Here is a 26,300-nt window from a genome sequence, read left to right on the forward strand (position 1 = left end):
AAGAGTCTTCTTGTGACTTACCAATTCATGAGGCACATAAGCACCAAGGAGCCAGCATTGTACATATTTTACTTAATCCAAATTCATTGTAAATGAGAAGTATAAAATGATATTTAGAAACTATTGTCCAATGGAAGAGAAAAATCAAATGGGATCACTGACATACTCAATTTTAGCTTAAGTTAAAAAGAAAAGGTGATAAAATTATATTTTTGTTTAAGTACCTAGGTATCTACTATGATTTTAGAATGCCACATGGTGGTTATCAATTCATTAGACAGAAGCTTGAAATGTATTTGTATACATATGTAGATGCATATAATTTTAATGAATTATCTTTTTGCCATTAAATTCTATGTATAGCTTATCTCAGCAGTATTGGTTTTTGGTAATACATTGTTTGATAAATCTTTGGAAAAGTTAACATGAAATCCATTGTTGTTCTATTCAAGCAGCCAGAAAGCACTTTATTTTAAGCATGATTCAGGTGGTAGAAAGAATAAAATCAGTTTTGTGTTGGCGTTGCTGCTTTTTCACTCTGAAAAAGATTTTTGTTGCGTTAAAGCCATTTTGCTTCTCGAAGTGAATCTTCTTTCCTATATTTTCAGTAAGGTTTCTTATGGGCATTTTCAAATAAAATATATAAGTGGAGACATATTAAACCAGTAATATTGCTTTCCAGGTGTTCAGTTTCAACTTCAAAACACAAAGAAAAATGTCAAATAGGACTTAGAATAAAGTTGCACTAGGTTTTTAAGACTTACAACATTCACTTATGGAACTACTCATATTTTAAGACAAATATAAAAATGTTCCCCCTGGTGAAATGTTTTCTATTATATGATACATAGTTAAATCAATGAGAAATAAGAGCAAGAATAGACAAATACTAAAGAGAAGCTTCATTGTGCAAATATCCGCAGAAAAACCTTGAAAAACATACCTCCCAGTTGTAAATATTACAGCTGAGTTTACACAAAATGGCTATTAAAGCCAGTGGGAGTCATGCATTCATACATTTCTGGCTAGTATAGGAGTTTTTAATCATCACTAAAGCCTTATATAAAGGTCTGTGTGATTCCTTGTCTTAATTATTTTAAGTAGCAGTTCCTGTTTCAATGTCCAACTTTTCTGCTGATTTAATGTTTTGAAACATCAATTTCTGAAAATAAGGGGATAATCACTATTTCAGTTGTAAATTAGTAGGTATCACATTTGCTTTTGTAAACTTGATTTGCAATTGTTGTTTAAGCATTTACCTATTAGCATAACAACAGATAACCTCGTATTATGTTTTGGTAATGACTATGTAGACATTTTATCTGTGAGAGGGCTAATGCCTATCATGGATCAACCCACTAGTAACTTGTGCTTAATTTAAATCTGGTTTGAGCCTAATGGTTTGCTTATCTCACTTTGAGGGGCTGTTAAAGATCAAAAATAATTTAAAGAAAATAAATTTAAAGAAAATAAAAAAAGAATTTTAAAAATTTGTATTACTTTTCAGAAATAGAAAAATCATGTTATAAAGAATAAACTAAAGCAGTTTGAACACAACAGATTTGATGAAGACCATCTACGTTTGCTGCCTCCATAACTTGCCTTCCTTAACCTATTTATCTGCAGATGCTGTAGAAGAACCTCTTCTGCAAGACCATTGATTCATGCCTTGAGACAGTATGAATCAAGCTGACTTTTTTTTTTCCAAGGAGTTTTTAAGTAAGTAAATGAATATACCAGTCAGGAGATGAAAGAGAAGTCCAGCCTAAAGATGCAAATATAGAAGATACCAGTATTTTAGTAGTTGGTAAAACCAAGGCAGGGTGTGAGATCATCTAGGAAAAAGATTATCTATCAGTTTTCTAAAGCCCATGCCTTTTTTGAATAAACAGAACACCTTTTCCCCCACCCCATCATCATTGAGAATCTTAGCCTCAACATCCACCTAGTTCCAGCTTTGTTTTTGTTTTCTACATTATAAAACCAACATTTTTGGCTTCATTTTCAAATTACTATAATATTTAACATGCCTTTTCAGACTATATATGTGACACCCCTGATGAATAAGAAGAGCAGCCAGCTGAGAATGGGAACTCTACAAAGCTATTTTTTCAATGGCTGTGACTGACCCACTCACCTCACAGGGTGGGTAAGAGCAGCAAACCATATAGATCTCTACTTATATGAAAACCATATAGGTAGAGATCTTTGAGACTCAGTATATAAATGCCAGAATTTACACGACACTCTTGCTAAAAACAGATAATATCCATTTCTAAGAATGTGTGCAAAGGGAAATTTTTATGTTAGCACTTGCTTTTGGAAAGTCTAGCATGGTATATTACAGCGATTAGTAGTTCTATTCATTGTAAAATTTCAACCACATAGCTGCAAAGTAACTCATGGTAGATATATTTTATTACCAGCATTCAAACCATTCTCCTCTCTCTTAATATTTAATAGTTCTCTAATTCTAAATTTAGCAGTCAAGTGGAGCAGCTCATGAACAGTGTAGGTCGTAGTATGGGTATCCTTTATTCAGCGTGGGCAGTCTTGGCTTCACTGTCAAGATTTTGTTGAACTCCATGGATTGGTTTACAAATATGTAATTGCTCTGTATATTATGCTGTTTACAGTGAATGTCAAGGCCTTTACTGACACCAATATCAGTAAAGTATATTCTGCAAACAAAAACAGCATTTTTTACTTTTAAATCAATAGTTCATGTGTACATTATTTAGAAATTTGAGGGAGATTGGGTTACTATTTAATGTGTTTTGTCAGAGTGCTAAGAGTATTTCTAAACTCGCCTTAACTAAGTCTCCTCCCCTGATACCTCTGAGAGGTGTATTCTCACAAAGCAAATGATTCAAGGGAGAAAGTAACTAAGCAACAACAGTTAAAAAAAAAAAAAAAAACTTTATTAGTTAGGAATTTAGCTTCAAGCCACTCTACAAAGCTCTAGTAAGCTTGGCTGAGTACATGAAAGGCTTCTTTTTCCTGAGCTTATTAGGCCTGAATAGCCTTAAGCTAAGGCAGGCTCTTAGGATGCTCTCTCTTCATTTCTTTTCCTTTTCTTAGACTCCAGTGGGCACTAATGGAAATGGAGAGAAAGACAAACAAGAGGACCCTGTTAGCTCCCTGTGTACTGCAGATGTGGTGTAGGCTGTGCTCCGAACTTAAGAGAGAAGAAGGAAGAGAGGACAACCCCTCTATCCCCAAATTCTCTTCCAACCCTGTTCTGCCAGCCATCTGATTGGAAGCAAGAGGGAAGGGAGGCCTGTGGTGACCTCTCTCTTGACACCAGGGGAAAACCTGACCCTAGAAAAATCAGCTCAATCAATATCATGTGATCTTATCAAAGCAAGCAACCCTACTCCCTAAACTGGTGGAAAGGGTGTGAATGTCAACTAGAGTTCTATACTTTAAAAACAACAAAAATATTGCAAATTTTGAGTATCCTTCCTAAAGAAAACAACATATTGTAATCTTGTTTTCTGTTAGATAAATCTCTGTTAAAAAGAAGCTTTGTTGGAACTCTCAAGTCTCTAAAAAATAAATCAGCCATCTTTTGATTGCTTAGGGACCCATGAAAAAGTCTGAGCACACACGCATTCTTTACGATGAGTCTCTGGCACTAAACCAGAGCCCTAGTGAGTGAGGCTGAGTCATGGCATTCCGCAAAGTCTCCTTTTGTGCCGCTGGCCTAAAGCCTAGATGAAAAGAAAGCAAAGAGGCTCCTTTGATTTCACTGCCCTAGGCCTACGCCCTAATTGTTGCTTTCAGAGTCTTGTAACTTCAGCAGTAAGAAGGGGGAAAGTCAAGTTTAAGAAAGAAAAGTGCCAAGGGTAAAAGATCAGTTCTCCTTCATAACGTAAAACTGATCTTACCTGTGTTACCCAGTCATGAGCCATTGGTGTGCATGTGTGAGTGTGTGTGTTGGGGGAAAAGGGAGCATTTTAATATGAAAACTATGTGAAAAGACACACTCTATAAGAGACAAAGAACAGCAAATCCCACAGAATGCTAAAGGTGCCAAAGGTAGAGCTGTTTACTTGTCTGCGAATCTCTTGGAAACCTTCAGCCAACAGCTGACTGGCTCAGCTTCCAAATTGTATCTTCCTTTGGCTCTCTGGCCTTCTCCCACTGAGATACTCATCATGTTGTATTATTCTTCAACAGCCATCATTTTCCTAGACTGGAAGCTACCCGAGGGCCAAAACATGTCTGTCTTGTTCTCCAGCACTTATTAGGCACTCAATAGATTTTGTTTTTCCTGTTGAATGGCATTTAATCATACACTTGACTGTAACCTTTATTCAGAACACTATTGGGGAAGGTATTTAGGGGAGGGCTTCATCATGTCTCCTAAAGCATAGAGTCTTTAACCAAGATTAACTCTGGAAGTATTATCATTTAAATAACTGATTATGTTAGGAAAATTAAACTCATAATTACACACACACACACACATTTTAATTTGTTAGCCTCTCAGACTAGGTTTTATGTGTCTGTAGCCCAATGAACCATCCTTTTTTTGTATGCTCACTTGTAATTTCATTATGAAAATTTTTGTTTCAGCTAGACTGTAAACCACAAGAGTACAGAAGACTTTGTCTTGTTTACTGCTGGATTCCTTGGGCCCAACACCTGGCCTAGCATATATTAGATATTCAATAGCCATTCACTGGATAAATGAATGAAACACTCAGCAATCCCTTTTTGCAGACAAATCAGTAATCTCTTTTTGTCATTTTGCTCATTTGATCACCTCCAGGTTTTCATTCAAAGACCATTAGAGGTCTAATGTGTATGCTAACTATTGTAGTTGCTGCAGCTATTCATGATCAGTTATGTTTATGCTTCATTAATTCTTATATTTCATTAGAAAGACAAGGAAAAATAAATTGTTACATTACTATTTCAGAAATTAATTTTAGAAGATATCTGAAACTCAATTCCAAAGTACATACCACTAACTTTTTGATATTATAAAATGGTGCATACATCTCTATATGCAATATATAATACATCTATATAAATCTGGACAGTATAATACAGTTTTTACTGCATCAAAATTTATCAATAAAGTTACATATAAGTAAAATTTTAAACTATAGGCCAAATGTATTTTTGTATTTACACGTGGTCACAAATAACTCTTGGTGCACAATGGTATTTCTATTCTAGATAATCCCCACAGTTCCACTTATGTAAAGTACCTTACAAAAAGATCTTTTCAGTATTTAATCTAGATATAGATATCAAAAATGATTCTTCATTTTTTGAATTACTGAATTTTCAACAGATTATACCTTATGTTTAATCAAAAAAGATGAATAGGACTGGAAAAGTCAATTATAAAAGCAGTTGCTGCTTGCTAGTCTTACACAAATTTTTATATTTCTTTAAAGTGGAAATTTGAGACAGCAGAAGATAGTGATAAATTCTTACATATGATGCGTGTGCTTTTTTTTAAAAAAAAAACAAATTTATGTATCATTTTTATGTTAGATGCCTTTTAATTTACATTGTCAAATTATAAGGCCCTCCGTATTAAAAGGAATCCAGAAAGATGTTCGTTCTGAGAAAAAAAAATGGTAATTTAAATACCGTATTGCTATTTAATCAAGGAAAGTTCAACTTTGCTCAATTCATAAACATTTAAACATAATTTATTTCCATAATAGGAACAGCTATGCAGAGGAGGAATGACAAGTAGAAGAGGGGAAAAGGGAAAATATATACAAAAAAACCAGTACATTCCACACAAAAGCAGAGGAACAGAAAGTGAAATCTGAGATGTGAGTAAAGTACTCTTGTTACACCATGTTAACCACTTAGGCTGTAAGATTCAGCATGTGACACAATTTTCTGAGGCTTTTGAAGTAGTAATACTAATTATACGATTAAGTATAGTACTATTAACCTTGACCCTGGAAGCTCCAGGAGCTTTCATTCATTATTTATTCATGGAGCTCAGACTATACTACTCTGGAGGTACAGAGATGACTATTTGCCTTCAAGGGATATACAGCCAATTAGAGAAGACAGACAAGTAATCAGAGGATGCTAATATAGTTTAATATGTACTATAATACTGGAAATGCTATTTTGTGGCAAAACGTGCTAAGAAAAGAGTCCAAAAACTCTTTTTCAGGATTTCATGTGTTGGATGTTAAAATGGCATTTTACAGCTATTTTTTTAAAACTGGCATTAGTTGCACTTAAAATAAGCATTTCATAGCAATAATATTCAATATTATTTTATAGTTCCCTATATAATAAATGAATACTATTTTAGTCACATATTATTTCAAGTCAGTGTGCAACTTTTTCCCACAGTTAATATGGGACCAGCTTATTTCATAATTGATATATCAGAGCAAATTCAGCAGAGTGGGAAGGAATGAATTTGACATTCAATTCCTTGCTTCAGAATATAGTAAAATGATAGCTCCTTTGAAGTTGCCCCCAACTTTTTCTGAGTTTGGGGTTCTGTGAATATATTTGGTTCTGGAAGAGTTACAACAGTGTTGCTGGAGGGTACTATAGCACTAAATACCATTTTGATACCTTTGTTTATACGGGTGATTATAGTGATAGCTTTTGATATAAAATCAGGTAAAGCTCTGGATACTTCAAAGGAATCACTCCACCATTTAAATTAGTATTTCCACTGAACAAGGATCTGTGCAAAGGCTACTCCAAGTAGTGTCATGTGGAGGATGCAATAAACAGAGGTGCTATTGCCTAATTTGTTTCAGTAAGTATACATTAGGATTAACCACTCAAAAACACTAATCACAGTTTGGGCAAACATCCTCTCCCTCCTCTGAAGAAGTCTAAGACTGAACTTAAAGGTAATTCTACCAGAACTCTGAAGACAGTGTTGTGTAAAATATTCCCAGTGAAAATAAATTAGTGGAGAAAAAAATCTTAAAGAGAGGGCAAACTGTATGCAGCAGAAATTAGCAAGAGCAGAGATACATTAGAAGGAACGGAGCTACAGCAGGAAGGGTTGGTGAAGGGATTAGCCTGAGACCAAAAGAAACTGAAAGGTGAAGAACTGGGGATTTTAGAAATGCATTGAAAGCCAATTTGGCTTGATTTCAGTCACATATTTGATTTCTTCATTCTTACTCTTAGGAGTATGCCTAAGAACATGCTGCACTGTCTCTACTCCTTCACCCACACCATCTCAAGCGAGGTGGAACCAATGATATATGTAGTAAATTTGATTAGAATAAGAGTATCCTTGGCTGAGCTTCAGCCATCGTTCCTTTCAGGAGCATCATTTCTTGTGGAGAGCATATGTTCTCCTTCTCCTCCAAGGACAAGCTCTTTCTCCCATATAAGAAGACTCGTTTGGGTCCAATGCTGCCTTGAACTTGGTTAAATCTGCTGTATTCTGAGATTTGACATTATCAAATTCCTGTGGCTAACAGACATAAAGCTATATTCTCCAATCTGGCCTCTATTATTAATAAAAATGTTACGTTAGTTTCTGTCTGTTATTCTTTTGTTTCTCAATGAGATCAGTATTGGGTGGGAGAAAGGACTGTTATCTCATGTGCCAATTAATCATTTACTCATCAAGTATAGCATGCATTATGTGAGTGTGGCAGACTGCTAGTGGGCCCCCCAAATCTGCCCTTCCATTCTTAATCAGACATGGATATCCAGCTAGAGACCATATTTCCCATTCTCTTTGCACAAAATGTGACCATAGAGCTAAATATCACCATGGAAAGTGATCAGAAGCAATGAGTGCAACTTCTACCTCACTTGCTTCAAAGGAAGTTACTTTCTCTTGTCTTCCTGTGGACTAGACCTTAGGAAAAGCTTCAAGCTAATTTGACTATTCAGAGGAGGACTGAGTCCCAGGGGTTAATAGAGCAGCATTGTGGAGGGAATCTGAGTTGCTGGATGTCCTTGGAGAGTAGACTTGGCCCACTATGCTACCTTGCCCTATTACATAAAAGTGAAATAAACATTTATCTCATTTCCATTGTGTATTTGGGGATCTTTCTTAAAGAAGCTTAGTGTTTACCCTAACACCCAGGATCAAGTTGATTTGGCCTTAAATAATCACTGTTATAAGATGCAGAGAGGTAGATTGAATTTATCATACGAATGTCTTTAGCTACAAATTAGCCCTATGGGGTATAGCTACTATACTTCTTAGAGAAATGAGTGGCATAATTTTAATATAAATAATATGACAACTATTAGTATATTATTAATACATCCCAAGAATGGTATGTGAGACAAGAAGCTCCCTGGTTGTGCTTATATCTGTAAGAAAGGTAACTTAAGTAAACATAGGCTTGCTCTAATTCTGTTTACTTGAACCAGTTAATTTTCAGTTACATTAAGAAAGTTTGACAAAATCCTTTAGGGCTTTCAGGCAGAGAGGACAGCAAGCATAAAGGTTCCTAAGCCAGGAATGAACTTGGCATGTGTGAGAGTCAAAAAGAGCAGTGTACCTGGTACATGATGGATAAAGAAGAGTTGTAAAGAATGAATTTAGGCAGATTGGCAGGGGCCAGATCAGACAAGTCCTTGAAAATCAGGATAAGAAATTTGGATTTTATTCTAGGCATGATGGGAAGCCATTAGAAAACTTTAAGCAGCTAGATGGCATTAGTAGGTCTCTTTTTAAAAAAAAAACACCCTATCGAAAATTGATACAAAAAAAGCAGGAAAACTGGTTAGGGGATAGTGTAGTAACTTAGGCAACAGAGGACAGTGACTTGGGTAATGGTTCAGCCCTTTGGGAACACTAAACAATAATATATCAAAGATTTTATTTCATCTGGCACTCATTAGGCAGAACATTCCTTCACTCCCAAGCTCCAGAACTGCTCCTGGCTGCTCCCAACATGCCTTTGTTGTTGAAGAGTGAATGTCTTGGCTCAGCTCAGCAACCCCAAACAGAGGCCTGGATTGCAGCTGCTTGCTTATGTGAATACGGTCCACAAAATGGATGTCTAGATTGCAGTTAATCAAATCAAACACCAGATAGCACTTTTTGTTTGGTGCTTCCAAAGCAAGTTGCTGCCAAGTCCAGTCATCATTCTAAACCATTTTTAAAAGAGGCTTCTGCAGCTGCCTGGCTCTGGTGAGGCTTCTAATGGTAAGGCTATAGACAGATCACAGATGGGAGAGCTTCTGATATTATTTGATCCAATGTGCTGAAAAAAAGAAAATAACAAAATTGGCAAGTGATAGGTATAGAAATGAGGTACCAGGAAATTGGAGCAGATGATGACCTAAAGAGCATACTAAAATAGACAGTAGATGCTTGTGTTTTCCTTGAAAAGCTAGTCTGTCCGGAAAGGTGAGACATATCAAAGTTGGGACTTTCAGGTCATAGGTGGATTCAAACATTTTCTGATTAACAATTGATTGAGTTTATCTAAGACCTGGAATCATTAGAAGGGAGTGTCTGGGTTAAATAAGGGGTTGTGGAGACTAAGGTTTTTATTATGCAGATGAAGCCTCCAGGTAGCAGGCTTCAGAGAGAATAAATTGTAAATATTTCTTATCAGACTTAATAAGGTACTAGATTTTTAGTTCTCTCCTGGACAGAAAAAAGACCTGGAGAGGGAAGGGGATTCTCTACAGAATATAGATTTTTTTCCACAACAGACAGCTTTGCAGGACCATTTCAAAACATGTCAAAGAAATACATTTTTGTGGTAAAATACTTTGATTTCTTTCAGGGCCTGCTGTCTGTCATACTGGTATTTTATTGTTACAAATAGCCTGTTATGTCAGTCTTCAGGTCTCTGTTGCAATGTTAATGCTGGTCAGCTGTGCCTGAATTCCAAAGAAAGGAAGATATAATGAGGCATGTGTGACAACCTATACCCATTGTGGCCTGAACTACAGTTTCAGGTTTACTTTCAAATGTCCTTGACTGAGAGGAGAGATCCATTCAATTTGTTGCAGGGCTTAGAATTTTATTTTTGCTTTACAAAGATACAGAGATTTCCCATATACCCCCTACCCTTAAACGTGCATAGCCTGTCCATTATCAACATCCCACACCAGACTGGCACATTTGTTACCATCAGTGAACCTACACTGACACATCATCATAACCCAAACTTCACAGTCTAGGTTAGGGTTCACTCTTGGGTTTGCACAAATGTATAATACCATGTATCTATCACTGTAATATCATTTCCACTGCCCTAAAAATCCTCTGTGCTCTGCCTGTTCCTCTATCCCTTCCCTCAGCATCTGGCAACTACTGATCTTTTTTCTGTCTTCATAGTTTTGTGGGAAGCATACCATAGCCTTTTCAGATTGGCTTCTTTCACTTAGTGACATGCGTTTAAGTTTCCTTCATGTCTTTTCATGAGTTGATAACTTATTTCTTTTTAGTGCTGAGTAATATTCCATTGTCTGAATGTACCACAGTTTATTTATTCATTCCCTTACTGAAGAACATAGTGCTAGGTTATATGGTAAGAGTAATTGACATGTAATTTTGAGGGTCATTTTTTCGGATGGCTAGTACATAGCCTGCTGCAGTATACTACAACAAATTATCAAAAAATGAATAGTGTCTATATCCACTAAGGGTACATCAAGAAGGCATATTCATGCATAACAAGAGGAGAAAGTTAGTAGATATAAAGCATGTCTTGCCTATGGAAATTGTCAGAGACTAGAATGTCAGGGAAGGATATGGGATCTCCTCCATGAAAAACAAAGGGTAGAGAGAAGAATAGGCAGTTACCTCCTGGGTTTTATTCTGAAGTTTTGAATCATCTATATGAGATTGATTCTAAATGTCTTCCTCACCTGTACAGTTTGAGTGATGGGCCAGGTTTTCTTCTATCTGAATAACCACTGAGATGGCAGTAGGGGCTCCATGTGGCAAGGTGGCCCAATAGAGAGAAGGCAAAGTGTAGGGGAAGGAAAGTAGCTTTATACTGAAGGAAAGGCAAGAATGAAAAATGTCTTGGCCAACCTCAAAATGGACACTCAATTAAAGTATATTTCAGCATTTGTCTTTTATAAATAATATGTTTAAATAAGCACAGCACTTTGGAGAGGCTATCAACTAAAGCGTACTTACTTTACCTAGTCAGAGCTGGCTCCAAGAACAGCTTATCTCCTTTATCTGAGTTTGTTGTTATTAACACAGTTGAGGAGTTGGGCAATTATTGCTTATTTTATTTGTTTTATGCAGAAGCTCTTCTTTTGCTTGACTCATCTCATTAACTTAATTATCTACTAGTTAAGTATCACTCAAATGGAAACATGTTTATGCTGAGTATTTTTAAATGGATAATGTAGTGTGTCAGGAGATGGGTTTGGTAAAAGTAGAAAAAAATAAAAGTTGAGGCTCAGCCTTTCATGAGAATGCAAAGAATCACATTTTTTTCCCTCCAGTTTCTGATTTTGTTAAAAAGGAGGAAAGAGGTTTCAGTCAAAGTTAAATCAAATTTAGAAGAACTCTGTTTAGACACAGTATATTAGTCCATTCTCACACTGTTATAAAGTGTAGCGGTACGAGCCGCAGACAAGAACCCCTCAGACACCGAGTTGTGGAAGGAAAGGGCTCTTTATTCAGCTGGGAGCATCAGCGGACTCATGTCTCCAAAAACTGAGCTCCCTGAGTGAGCAATTCCTGTCCCTTTTAAGGGCTTACAACTCTAAGGGAGTCTGCATGAGACGGTCGTGATCCATTGAGCAAGCAGTGGGTACATGACTGGGGGCTGCATGCACCTGTAATCAGAATGGAACAGAACAGGACAAGGATTTTCACAGTGCTTTTCCATACAATGTCTGGAATCTATAGATAACATAACCGGTTAGGTCAGGGGTCGATCTTTAACTACGAGGCCTGGAATGCAGCATGGGGCTGTTTGACTGCTGATTTCATTTCTGTCTTTTCTTTAACTCCTACTTTTTCTCTGAGGCAGAAATTGGGAATAAGACAATACGAGGGGTGCTCTCCTCCCTTAAAAGAACTGCTCAAGTGCTTTATATGACTCATAGTTCTGCAGGCTATACAGGAAGCATGGCTGGGAGGCCTCAGGAAACTTACAATCATAGTGAGGCAGGAAAATAGGGTCTAGATGCAGGGAACATAAGGCTGATTCACACTTCAGCTATGATAGGAAATATCCTCTCTACAGGATGTAGGCCAAGTAAATGACTTTGTAACTTTACTTCATCCTCCTCATTTACATAGGGTGTACCCCAGGTAACCAATGGAATCCTCTGGAGGGTATTTAAACTCCCAAAAAATCAGTAATGGAGCCCTTAAGCCCCTATGCTTGGGCCCGCTCCCACACTGTGGAGTGTACTTTCATTTTCAATAAATCCCTTCCTTCCTTGCTTGCTTTGTTTGTGCGTTTTGTCGAACTTTTTCCTTTCTGCCCCATAGTTTACTGTCTAATGGCAAAGTGGAATGTGTTGCATGTATCCAGGCTTTTGTACTGTGGTTCTAGAAGGGGGCCTGGTTAATGTGTGATGATGTCCTTTGGTGCTGTTTGGTCCCAGTGCTCTTTGGAGTCTGGGGAGGCTTGGCCTTTAAAAATCAAACTGCCGTGGCGACTGCTTTACCCAAAATTTTGGTTCACAGCCTTCACTGGATTATCTATTGGGGCAAAGTAAAACCAGCAAGCCTGTATTGCTATCTCATGGCTAAGGTTCCAAGCTATTGGATCTTTGTTTATATGTGTGTATATATGTCTAGATGTGTTTATTTGTATGTACCTTATTGTTATATGTTGTGTCTACCAAAATTGGCTTATAAACAAAAGAGTGCTCATAAGTAAATAATTCTAAGCAATTTTCAAGCTCACGTGACTTAAAGTATAACTTTACTAAACAAGCTAGCTTTAAAATTATTGGTGGAATAAAAATAGAAATCCCTTCAGAATTGCCAGCATACATTTTGTCTAAATTTTATGTTTGTCTTTGCTAGATATTTTAAAATGTCAGTGTTAATTCAAGCTGGGAGCTGCTTGGGGTGAGCCTGCCTCCCATTCTATTTAAAGTCTCACTGAGATAAACGCATATCTGATTGCTTCCTTTGGAAAGGCTAATCAGAAACTCAAAAGAATGCAACCATTTGTCTCCCACCTACCTGTGATCTGAAAGCTCCCAAACCACCTCCCTGCTTCGAGTTGTCCCACCTTTCCGGATCAAACCAATGTTCATTTTACATGTGTTGATTGACGTCTCAGGTCTCCCTTGTTAAAAGTAAAAAATTGGGTACAGTGAATTGGATAAATGTTTTACGTAAACTTTTGTGTAAATTAAAATCTTTTAAGTTATTTTTGATGCTCATTTAATATCTAGGTCATTTCCAATTAAGAAGGGGTTATGATACGGGGAACTATGTTTCTAAAATTGTGGAGTTGTTCTTATCCATAAATGCCCATATCTAACAGTTCAGGATTTCTTGCTTTTTAGGGTTACACTGAAGTTTTAGGTTGCTGAGGATAAAATTCTAGTTAACACATAATTCTGTATACAAAATGTGCCAGAAAGGATTGTTATTAGTGGAAAAAAATTTTGTCTAATTCAGAAGTTATTTAAAAGTTAGTTCAAATTACATATTTGAAAAGGTTATTTATGAAACAATGTAGTAAGGAATCATTAAGTAAGAGAGAAAAATGTGGAAAAGTTTAAATAATAAAATATTCTTTAAAACCTGATAGAGAATTGGAGACATTTGGCTAATTACCATTTTCATAAAGCTCTTAGTCTTGATTAAAGTAAAGTTAGAAGCTTTGTAAATAAATGCATCAGCAGTTTGGCAATTCTTTTTTTTAAAATATAGTTAAGCATGAAGCAGGATTTAGTGTGAAGCCAAATTTCACATACATGCTTGCATTGCTTCACACTATGTTTACTGTTTTGCATGGATAATGCTGGCACTGGAGTACTTATTGTTCATGTGCCTAAAGTGGATTTCTTGATTGCACAGAACGTATAATAATATTGGTGAACTTAAAGATATTAAATTATGTGTCAGGAATAAAATATTCATTATGTGGGTTTTCTGGGGCCCTAGGTAACACTGTAGCCTCCAGGTAAAATTAAGTAGGAAAATTTAGGGTTGGTTTCTTGTTTGTTTTTACTTCTAGTTTTCACTCATTTGCTTTTTATTCTCCTCTGGCTTTACTTGTATATGCATTTACGTATAACCATGATGTTTTTTAGGTCCTAGTGGAAGACTTTTATTTGGTTCTGTGAATACTTATTTTGTTTCCTATGCATTTCTAGCAAGTCATCATTCATTCCTTTTATCTGGAATTCCTAGGCTACCTTTTTCAGGCCTGCAGAAATTGATAGAGCACACCAGCCTTTTTGTTGTTGTTGTTGAGACAGAGTCTCACTCTGTCCCCCAGGCTGGACTGCAGTGGTGTGATCTCAGCTCACTGCAAACTCCATCTCCGGGTTCAAGCAATTCTGCTTCAGCCTCCTGAGAAGCTGGGATTACAGGCACCCGCCATCAAACCCAGCTAACTTTTGTATTTTTAGTAGAGATGGGGTTTCACCACGTTGGTCAGGCTGGCCTCAAACTCCTCACCTCAAGTGATCCACCCACCTCGGCTTCCCAAATTGCTGGGATTACAGGCGTGAGCCACTGCGCCTGGCCTGTACCAGCCTTTTAACCTTTAACTAACTTTTTGGGTTTTAGGCTTCTTGATACTTTAAGCCTATTAAGTATACTCTCATAAATAGAATTTGAGTCATATTTCTCTCTCTGCCTAATTTCTCCAAAATTTGTAAACCCTTCCTAAATATTCTTAATTCATGGCAATGTGTTTGTTTGCATACAACCAAGCAGGGTCACTAGGGCCTCTTGGAGAGAGAGAACCCAGAAACCTAGCATGCTGGCAAAAGGGTAAGAATTTCTTATCAGTCAGTCTCTGGCCTCTTTCTGTGCAAACTGGTTAAATATAAAGTAAAAGTCACTGTTTATTACCTCTGTAAAGTTTTAAACTAATTGGTTTAATAATAAGAAAAAACAAAAATCAAATATTTTGTCAGAAAAGTGAAAAACATAATGACTTTTATTTAGTTCATGTGACTTGAGTAATCTTTGGGAAATGAAGACAGTTTTAAAGATTACTGGTAAAATACAAATGTCTTCAAAATGTAAACATGTGGTCTAAATTATGTTCAAATATTAGGTTTGCTAAATGCTTTAAGGACATAAGCTGCTTCTTTGGCTTTTGAAAACTGTTTAACTTGCCTGCTTTCCAGCTAGGTAAGGCCTGGGGACACGTGGAGCTGGCAACACCCCCAGCTATGCTGGAAATAGTCAAACCTCTCAGAACATAACTTACCAGGTTTTATGTTAGAATTTACCATTATAACATGCAATTTAGACTACTAGAAACAGTTTTACATGCAAGTAGTGTAAGAAGAGTAGAACGTAGGGTTTTTTTGTAAAACGTTATAAAAGGTTTTTACTTCTTTAAAATTTCTTAGTCATTATTTTGGCGAAATAAATAATTTATGGTAATCTGGAATTCCAAAATCAAACTTCAGTTTTAAAATTGTCTTTCCTGGCCAGGCATTGTGGCTCACACCTGTAATCCCAGCACTTTGGGAGGCTGAGACAGGTGGGTCACCTGAAAATCACCTGAAGTCAGCAGTTCACGACCAGCCTGGCCAACATGGTGAAACCCCATCTCTACTAAAAATTCAAAAAATTAGCCGGGAGTAGTGGCAGGCGCCTGCAATCCCAGCTACTTAGGAAGCTGAGGCAGGAGAATTGTTTGAACCCGGGAGGCGGAGGTTGCAGTAAGCCGAGATCGTGCCATTGCACTCCAGCCTGGGCGACAAGAGCAAAACTCTGTCTTAAAATAAAAAAAAAATTGTCTTTCCTAATGCCTGGCTTTGTGGATGGATCAGAGGGCCCCTGAAAACATACAAAAAGGAAGTAAACAGGGTTATTTGACATTTTTAGATACATGGGATTGCCAAATGATGTTCAGTCTTCTTTAGGTTATGTTTTTTTTTGTGAATAATACTAATATATGTTCCAAAATTACATGGGATTTCTAAAATTCTAATGTCTAAGTATATGCTATGTATTATAATTATGGTTATTATGTTAAGTTATTGTAAACCACAGCAATAACCAAATTTCCTTGTCAGTGCTATGCACCTAATTTGGAAAAACAAATTAGGTGTATCCAAGAGGATATAAGTCTAATGTTAATTAAGCATGGACTCATGGAGAACCAGGATGGCCTCCTTGTCCTTCCTGAGTCCTTAAAGCTTTAATTCTTAAAAGTTCTGCATCCCATGACTCATCATGGAAAAGATAAAATAATCCAAATTGAATACATTGGTGTGGTGACTTACAAATTACTAACATAGTTTATAACCAATGTTTGATCCCATATTCCTGGAAAAAACCATTAAAGCTTCAGGTACATTTGGTCACCTGGTTGGCCAATTAAACATTTTATAAAGGGATTTCATGCAATTGTTATTTTCAATGCATGTTTTCTGGTTGTATAAAAGCTTTCCTATGCAAGAGGGCTGATGTTATAACAAAAGATTATTATGCTACAGTGTATTTTCACCAGGTAAAGAAGGCTTTTTATGGTTTGGATCTTCTGGAAACATCAAAGAAAAACTGTCCTTGCCATCCACATTACAACAAAACTTCGGGAGCTTGAGCTTTGAGTTCATAATCTCATAACTGAGAAAGGTACCTTCATGCTCTCAAAACTGTACACCCATTGGAACCCTTAAGGTAAAACTAACCAGGGAAATTTCTCCCAAGAAGAAAATGGCATCCTTGATGTGAACAGCTTTTCCTAAGTTCACAGATTAAGACTTCTACTATCATGAAACTCTTATCTTTGAATATTTTCTCTTGCTTATGCCTCTATGAACAATAGAAGAGAAAAGGGAGTCTGTTATGTGCACTTATGGGGTGTACTTTGATTTGTAAAGGAGTTTGCAGCCAGCCTTATATATGGATAAACTTATACTTTGATAAATAAAAGATGAAGGCCCAATGTAGGTAGGAAACTTTAATGGTACATAGGTTGCCTCATAATCAGTCAAAAACAAAACATTAGTTCACTCCTCTTGACCCACATCACGGGTTAAGGAGAGCATTGCCAGGAGGCTTTTGCTCTTCTAGAAGGGCATCATTTGTTAGGTCCTTTTTCCATGTTTTAAAGTAAAAGAAGTAATGATTCCCTCATGATAGGCTCTATAGCAAATTCTACTGTAAAGTCTACAGTTACACAACAGACTTCAAATTCTCGTGTGAAAGTTATGTTAGGATTGGCTGAACAAAGAAGTATCTGTGCAGCTGCTGGCACTTGTGGCCTATGGAGAAATATATCAAATGAAGATCATAGAAATTTGATTGTAGCGGATTAATGAAGAAACTGCTTAGTTAAGTCATTTTTTGATCTATTTGATTTTAGGTTTGGTTTATGAAGACCTTGGGTAAGGAACATACTCCAAACTCTTGGTATTATCCTCCCAATAGTCATAATAATAGTCTCCCTGGTACACTGTATTCTCTCAAAGATTTTAAATGTTTGCATGCAGCCATCTCTAGAATGTCATATGGTCTCTCTTCAACTGGAATGACAAGAGCTGAAAGAAATGTGCAACCATGAGGACACTGTAACCTATGAATGATGTGCTGAGATGGGAAACCAAAAATGATGGTAACTGAGAGTGGCACTAAGGCCGTAAGTTTTGGTCACAATCTCACCTAAGTGAGAACCTAACCAAAAGGGGGAATTTTTTAAATAAAATTATGGGAGGCCATTATTTTGGACTGAGCTCAGGCACTAGGCCCCAACAGACCAAACCAAACTAAAATGGAGCCTTTCATGCTAAGACTTTAAGGAAACACATAGATCCTAGAACACACCACAAATCAGGTTTCATTTTTCTCCTGCAAATCCCTATAATAAATATTCCTGACAGCATAAGTATCCGGCCCCTGAAGTTCCCATTAAATCTTTTAACCAACTTCTTTTTTTTTTTTTTTTTTTTTTGCCTAGAGACCATCAAGCTTCAGACCATCGTGCAGCAAGGGCTCTAGCCAGTTCCAGGTGAAGACACCACCCCGGGCCATCAAGGAGCTTCCCTGCCTCCACTAGACAGAGCAGAGTGAGAGTTCCATGATCCCCAATAGGTAGGGGCTACGCCTCAAGCCAGCATGAAGCAGTTACAGAAAAAAAGACCATCGGTTCCTCTGCCTCCCATGGGGATCACATCTTTCAGCAGGGAGATGAGGCAGAAAAATAAGGTCTGGAGGCAGGGAATTCAAGGCCGATTCACACTTCAGCTATGACAGGAAATATCCTCTCCATAGGGTGCAGGCCAAGTAAATGACTTTGTAACTTTACTCCTCATTTTCATAGGGTGCACCCCAAGTAAGCAATGGAATCCTCTAGAGGGTATTTCCCCAAAATTCTGTAACGGGGTCCTTGAGCCCCTATGCTCGGGCCCACTCCCACACTGTGGAGTGTACTTTCATTTTCAATAAATCCCTCATTTCTTCCTTGCTCTGTTTGTGCATTTTGTCCAATTCTTTGTTCAAGACGCCAAGAACCTGGACACCCTCCACCGGTGACAATGGCAGAAGGTGAAGGGGAAGCAAGCCCATCCTACCATGGCGGACCAGGAGAGAGAAAAGAAGGAGAGTGAGGGGAGAAGTGCCGCACACTTTCAAACAACCAGATCTCCTGAGAACTCACCCACTATTACGAAAACAGCAAGGGGGAAGTCCGCCCCCATGGTTCAGTGACCTCCCACCAGACCTCTCCTCCAATACATGAGGATTACAATTCGAGATGAGATTTGGGTGGGAACACAGAGACAAACTATATCATATAGTAATCTCAACAAAAGCTTCCAAAAGTTACTTTTGAACATCGGAGATGTAGGATATAGGATTCTCTCTCTGTCTTGGTAAATTTAATAAAAGTAGATTAACTATAAGATATTGTTAATGAAAGCAATTGACTGTAAGATTCACTGTAAGCTTACAACTATGCAGAAAGACAAGCTTTTGAATAAAGTTCAGTTATAGATTAAAAATTTAAAAACAACTTATTCTGCACAACAATGCAAGTGCCTAAATTTTGACCTGCAAAATAATAAAGAACAGGAGGAAGCTCTACTTGAGGCCAGCTTTAGTTTAATGGAGGACAGTGGCCCTAAAACAAACAAACAGCAAAACAAATGGGGTGAAAAGCAAAGGTTATTCTGGAACAAAATAACAGAGGATATTGAGGCATAGGCAATTCCCTCCCTCTCTCCCACCCTCCTTCCCAGTCATGCCACTAGAACAGGAACCTTAAAAAATGGAAGAGAGGGGCCTGGCGCAGTGGCTCACACCTGTAATACTAGCACTTTGGGGAGGCCGAGGCAGGTGGATTCCCTGAGGTCAGGAGTTCAAGACCAGCCTGGCCAACAGGGCGAAACCCTGTCTTTACTAAAAATACAAAAAAATTAGCTGGATGTGGTGGTGTATGCCTGTAATCCCAGCTACTCCAGAGGCTGAGGCAGGAGATTCACTGGAACCCGGGAGGTGGAGGTTGCAGTGAGCCGAGATCGCGCTACTGCACTCCAGCATGGGCAACAAGGTGAGGCTCCCTCTCAAAAAAAAAAAAAAAAAAAAGGAAGAGAGACTGAGATCCTGCTATTACAGGAATTAGGGCTCTTAAGTCAACCCATTTAGATTTAGAAGATATAGAAAAGGATGACGTGCTTATTGTTTCTTTTTAAACTTAAATTCACTGACAGTCTTACCACAAGAAATATAACTACTTCATAATAATATCATTTGATGTTTTGATGAACAAATAAACAACATATCTTACTCTTGTAAGATACTTACAATATGTAAACACTTTTTATTTTTGCATTTATTGAATATAAACTCTCATATGTTGCTATTTTCACCTGTTACTACATACTAAGGAATTCTCAATATTCCTATGGTTATCCTTTTATTTTGAAAGGGCACATAATATTCTATAATGCTTATGTGCTATAATTTATTAAAACCATTACCTAATGACAGACATTCATATTTGTTTTATTTTGGGGGGTAGGGGAGAGAGAGTAGTGTAGAGCTAGTGTATGTAAGCTTTTGCTTCTATTTAATTATTTGCTTTAAGTTTATTTTACTTTGAAGTTGAACTGACTGGGGTTGCAGATGGTTGGCTTACTTCCATTCCCCACATTCAGTTGACTATAAAGGAACAGTTGACTTTTTAAAATGAAAACAAAACTTTGAGTCTCAATTTGAACAATAACAAAATTCTCTTTAATCAAAAGTTAAACAAAAAAGTGGAGAATTTGAGAAAAGGGCTGCACCAAATTTTTTTATTGTATTTTTAAGCAATACTTTGCTTAAATTTTTAAGCAAACCTTTAATATTTTAAGATTGTATTTTAATTTTAATATTGTATTTTTAAGCAAACTTTTGGAATATTTTTAGATTTCATAAAAAACTTATGAAGATAGTACAAAGAGTTCCCATATATTCCATACCCAGTTTTCCCTATTGTTAACATATTATGTTAGTATGGCATACTAACTAATGAACCAATAATAATATATTAGTATTTACTAAAGTCTATACTTTATTCAGATTTCCTTCCTTATAGGTATTCATATATGAAATATTGATTTCTCGTTTTTCTTTTCTTTTCTTTTTTTTTTTAGACAGAGTCTTGCTCTGTTGCCCAGGCTGGAGTGCAGTGGTGCAGTCTCGGCTCATTGCAACATTTGCCTCCTGGGTTTAAGCAATTCTCCTGCCTCAGCCTCCCAAGTAGCTGGGACTACAGATGCCTGCCACTACAGCAGGATAATTTTTGTATTTTTAGTAGAGATGGGGTTTCACCATGTTGGCCAGGCTGGTCTCAAAGTCCTGACATCAAGTGATCCACCCACCTCAGCCTCCCAAAGTGCTGGGATTACAGGTGTGAGCCACCAAGAGTGGCTGAAATATTGATTTCTAAAAATCAATTTATACTGGTACAAATGGACTCTGTGAATTAGCCTAGAAGACTTAAGGGGAAAAGAGCTTCTAGAAAATCCTTTCCAACTCACCACACAGATATGTCTAGGCAGGGGTCTTGCAGATAGAAAAGAGGAAAGCCAACATCTTCTCTTTCCAATTCTTTGCTCTCACCCTTCTTCCACTGGTCCCGAGGCAGGGAATTGCAATGGATAGGCATTCTCTGTTAGGACACAGTGAGAAACAATGGTAATCTAGTTTTGGTGGTATAGCAAAATCAATACCAATTTCTTAAATGAGTGAGTGAATGAATAATGAATGAATGAAAACATTTCCTAGGTGGTGAATCCTTGAATAGGGTATATCTTGTGTGAGTCAAGGTTAGGAACTATATAGTTTACCCTCATCTTTACCTTAACAAGATTATTCAGGGTAAACTTCTGGAAGAAATACATTTTGTGCAATTTTGAGTTTTGAACTAGGAATAGAGAGACTAACTTAAATGATACAAAAGAGGAAATGATTTTACATGAACAACATGAAAAAAGTCATAGTGAAGGAAATAGAGAAAGGCAAAGAGGCCTGAACATTCCTTTGATTTGCTTAAATTAAGTGCCGCTTTTAATTTAATCAAATGGAAATGGAAGGAGATTGATTACCTATTGTCTGGGTAGGTTATTTGGGTGAGGTGCTAAAAGCAATAAAGACTCATCTAAATTCAGTGGGAAGAGATGAGGCTGTCCTTGTTGAATCTTTTTTTTATTTGGCTGCAGCTTTTTGTGCTGATCAGGATGTAGAGAGTGACCAAAGTCAGGAAGTAAGGAACAGAAGAGGCTTCATTAATCCACAGCCAGGACAAATGATTGACCATAGTTTCAATGTGGAAGGAAACATTTGTGAAGCTATTCCAGGGAAAGAGGCAGCCTCCTCATTTGAAAGCCATTTTGAATAACAAACAAAGAATAACGTAATTATTTATTTCTCTTCCTGACTTCTAAGATTCTCCTTTTTATTTTCTTTTTCTTTCTTTTCATTATTTGTCAGAATTAGATACTAATTCTTGTTGAATAATTACGAGGCCTATGACATTTTAAATGTGAATATTGGTAAGTTTCATTTATTTCATCCAGGGGTCAGTAACACAGAAAGTTCAAACTTACACTTCTTTAACTTTAAATTGCATTAATGTATTGGAGTACACAAAGGCAGACAATTCTTTTTAGTTTCATTTTGCTTAAATTAACAGTGCGGTTTACATACTCACAAAACATAATACAGTTTTGTATTATGTCAACAGGAATCAATCAAGAGGAAGTCTGAGAAGGAGTTTCAGAATTTAGGATTTTTAGGGGAAAACCTGGAAAATTTGAAACTTTCCATGAAAAATAAAGCTAAGAATTGAGAGCCTAACAATAATATGAATACAAAATATTTTAAAAATTAGAATCCTATCCCATTAATAGTTACTTTCCAAATATAAATCCTACTGGGTAACTTTTAACTCCAAAAAGTAAATAGGTTCAATAAATGTAAAATAACAAAGGTTAAAATAGTGCAGGACCAGGCTATAATTGTAAAGTCATTGTAACAACTATGGAGGTAGCTTTGATTAAAGAGATTAATAGTCAATACTTAGAAAAAAGTCTAGGTGACCTGACACTGAGTTTCTAATTTAGATTACCAGTTACCCTTGGGGGACTTTTAACTGTGTACCAGTTTTTTAACTTTTGCAATTTTGATAATGAACATGGATTATTTAGAAAAAAATTAAAACCAATAAAATGATAAACACCGAGCTGTTTGCTTGCTAATATGTCTTTAAATTAAGGTGGCTTATCTGAGCTATATAAATCTTGAATGACCCTATTTAGGAAATTGGTTTGAGACCATAACATCGTCCAAGATTTTTTATTAGAGATTCAAGTGTTCTTTACACTAAAGGAAAATTAAATGAAAATTTAAACGGAAGAATGGCATTATCCCCCTTTGAGCAATACAATTCTAAGTTGTTTATAACGCTCTTTCTCACTAAGCACTCATCCCGTAGGCTGCCTGCCTCTCTCACACACAAATACAACTCTGAAGTTGTTAGTGGGGATCACCAACAGAGGGGAGAGTTTGATCCCACAGCACATAGCAACACTTCCTAGGAATTCTCTATTAATGCCTCTCTCTTTCTCCATGATTCCATTTGCTATGGAAGTTATTGTGTATCTTTCTTCTCTCTTCCAGAAAAATCCTTTCAGCTGCGCCAGTAAAATTCCTGCCACTCTCTTTCCCTACTTTCACGTACAAAGCTTCAAATGTGCTCGCATACCACAATTAGCTAGACAAAATCAAAACAAAACATCACCAAATCAAACCAATAGCAACTTATTCATCATTCTAAGCATATCACTAAGGAGGCTCAGTTTATCCCATCAAATAATATCTAAAAAATAAACTAGCTGAAAGTAACTTTTTTAAATGTAAGAGGCAAGGTGAAGCATTCCATTTCCTGATCGTAGTCCCATGCTGTAACTGCTATTTCTTTCCTCATGATATTCATTTCACCCTCATGGTTTACCCTTCATGGGTGTACACAAGGTCACATACCAGTCTATCTGTGACATTTTTTTAATATGGGAAAATATTAAGCCACCAGCTGAGTCATTTATCCAAGAAGCATTTTTAACAGGTGCTGTGGAAAAATGACCTAAATTTATAGGTCAGAGTTTCAAGAGCTAGTTTAAGTGAGTCAGTGTGTGTACATGCCAGCGTTTTTCTTGTTATTATTATTTTAAATGTTTATTCAGCTGATGGTAGGAAGGTACTTCAGTAACAGCTGTTAATGGAATCAGAGCCTGCTTTGGAGAAAGCTATGGTATACAGGGTTTTTGGAAATGAGTGAAAAGGAAGTCATCTAGTTTCATGGTGGGGCCCGTTGATCGGATACCCCAGGAGCCATTACAAATATTGCGTACAGTCTATAAGCCCATGAGTAAGTGTGTGTGTGTGTGTGTGTGCAAGCAAGTGTGTAGGGGATTCAGATGCTTCACTATCTTCCTCTCTGCCATTACTGCAGAGCATTTTCATTCTTAGGTGATGAACAATGGAGGCATAGTAAAGCGACATCAAATCATATCAAATGCAAAACAGAGTTCAACTGTGATTAATGAGTATGTTAAGATGTGAAGCTGTTTGTCTTTCTAACTTCTCTGAAGACAAATGAATTGATGAAATAATATATTGTACTTAAAAGTTATTATAGGGGCATTATTGTTCACAACAGAAAACTATGACTTTTAGTTAACACCATTATACCTGGAAAAATTGTTCTAGCCCTGATGGTTTAAGATTTGCATCTATAATGAAACCCAACTGTAGGCACAATGAGGACAAGAACTAAATCGCCATGTTTACCATAATGTAGTGCCTGGGATGCAACAGGCACCACAATAAATGTTTGCTGAATAAGTAGTAATTTAGGGCTACATTGTAGATCTGATCTTTCCTGATCTGAGGAACCTTATAATGGCATAATGATGATGATGATCATAAATAATAGCTATGATTTACTAAGTCCTTCTTTGTTCCTGGGACTGGAATTGTAAGTTTTACACATATTATTTCACATTTCATATTATCCTAGGGAATATTATTACCAACATTTTACAGATGACCAAACTGAGTTATACTGTTCCCACTAAACCCCACCCAGAGCAGTCTGACATTAAAACCTGATCTTTTTACTGCACTTCTTTAGGCAAACACATTCTATATATACACCGTGAACACAGAACTAAGTTAAGGAGAGAGATTGAATGTAATATACACTCTTAGATGTTAAGGAAATAAAGGCAAATTAAAATACTGGATATATTGCAAGGCCCATTTGCCAAATGATTGGTATGGAAAACCAGTGTTACAATTTCAAATAAGAAGAGATTGCTGTGTCCCAAGGAGCTCACAAAATGCTTCATGAGGGAAAGAAAGTTGTACTGGACATTGAAACATGAATAGAATTTGAATAGGAAGATGAGGGGAAGTATGTGAACCAAGCTGAGAAGCAGCAACACCCAATGGATGTTTAGAGAACAACAGGGAGACTAATGCGGCTGAGGCTGGCTTAGGGAACAGCTCTCATTTAGGAAAGTGTTCAAAAATACGTTATTGGGACACCAGCGGTGGGTAGCTCACATGTCCAGATAAGAAGTTTGGAATGTGTCCCATGACAACCAAAAATTTTTGAGATAGTATTTTATTGAAAGCAATTATTTTGTTTTCCATTTAAAAATATTTTATCTCTGTTAACTTTTTGGTTATCTTCATCCAAGTCTTATTTCCTTGAATATGTTATATAAATTGGGATTATTTTCTATAAACAGTTTGAAATGGAATACATCAAACTTAAAATTCTATATCCCAGCAGCAGAAGTGTTTCTTGTTGCAGCAAGGTGTGCAGGCCAGATGCCTGTGCTGGAGGCACACAAGTACACAAATAAACTAGGCTTGTGGCTTGTAGTTGTGTGTGCCTGTGAATGGTCTCCAGTAGTGGCTCCCAAGATTGCATTCTCAGAATCCCTGGGACCCTGAGTCATTTCTCAAGGTCTGCTGGAGGGAAGAGGTGGAGCTGGTCAGGGAGCTCAGAGCCTCTGTCCTTCTTCAACCACTGCAACTCCTCAACATTCACTAAGTTGGGGTTACACATACATTTTTATTTAAAGAAGAAATTCTGCTCATGAAATTCACTTGAAAATGTCTGCCCCTTGACAAACATGGACACTCATTGCATGGTCTGGAGCAGGAATATCATGTTTTGGATCAGTGAGCATGCACTCTTTACAGATGAAAATACCATGTTTGTGCTTAATGCTTTCAGTTGTCCTTTGCCTTCCTTATAACTTTATGCATTTTTTTACATCTTGCATTTTAAAAATATTACATTTTCCTCTGTGATTTGTTTCATAATCTTTCTGTTTCAATTTATCATTTTTTCCAAAGGAATTTAACAATCATTTTTAAGCTTCTCAATCCTCATCCTCACTTGTCTATACATACATCTCCAAAATTGTGTTTTATAATGATGATGAATGGTTTTGGCACTTTCATACAGATTGGACCCTTATAAGGAAAGTCCAGAGCAGTGGATTTTCCTTGGGCCACTTTATCGGAATTACTAAATCAGCCCCTCTGGGGGTGGGACCCAGGAATCTGTATTTCAAGCAAGTTTTCTGTGGTTGAAAGACATGGGTGTGGAGGCACAGGTACACATTAAGAGAACCCTACACAGTCTAGGCATGAAGTGATAGGG

The 26,300-nt window shown here is 37.0% G+C and overlaps 1 long non-coding RNA gene across 1 annotated transcript in view; it reads right to left on the reverse strand.

The window, feature by feature from the left end:
• Positions 1 to 5,657: 5,657 nt before the first annotated feature.
• The window catches only part of LOC117981448 (uncharacterized), a 116,791-nt gene continuing 96,148 nt past the window's right edge, over positions 5,658 to 26,300 (reverse strand). The window contains exons 6-7 of the long non-coding RNA XR_008626441.3: positions 21,100 to 21,230; positions 5,658 to 9,197 (exon numbers count right to left, since the gene is read on the reverse strand). This is a non-coding gene — a long non-coding RNA (uncharacterized LOC117981448). The remainder of the gene's footprint in view (positions 9,198 to 21,099; positions 21,231 to 26,300) is intronic.

This window comes from Pan paniscus, chromosome 7 (genome assembly GCF_029289425.2).
Source record: "Pan paniscus chromosome 7, NHGRI_mPanPan1-v2.0_pri, whole genome shotgun sequence".
In the NCBI taxonomy this organism is placed as follows: Eukaryota; Metazoa; Chordata; class Mammalia; order Primates; family Hominidae; genus Pan; species Pan paniscus.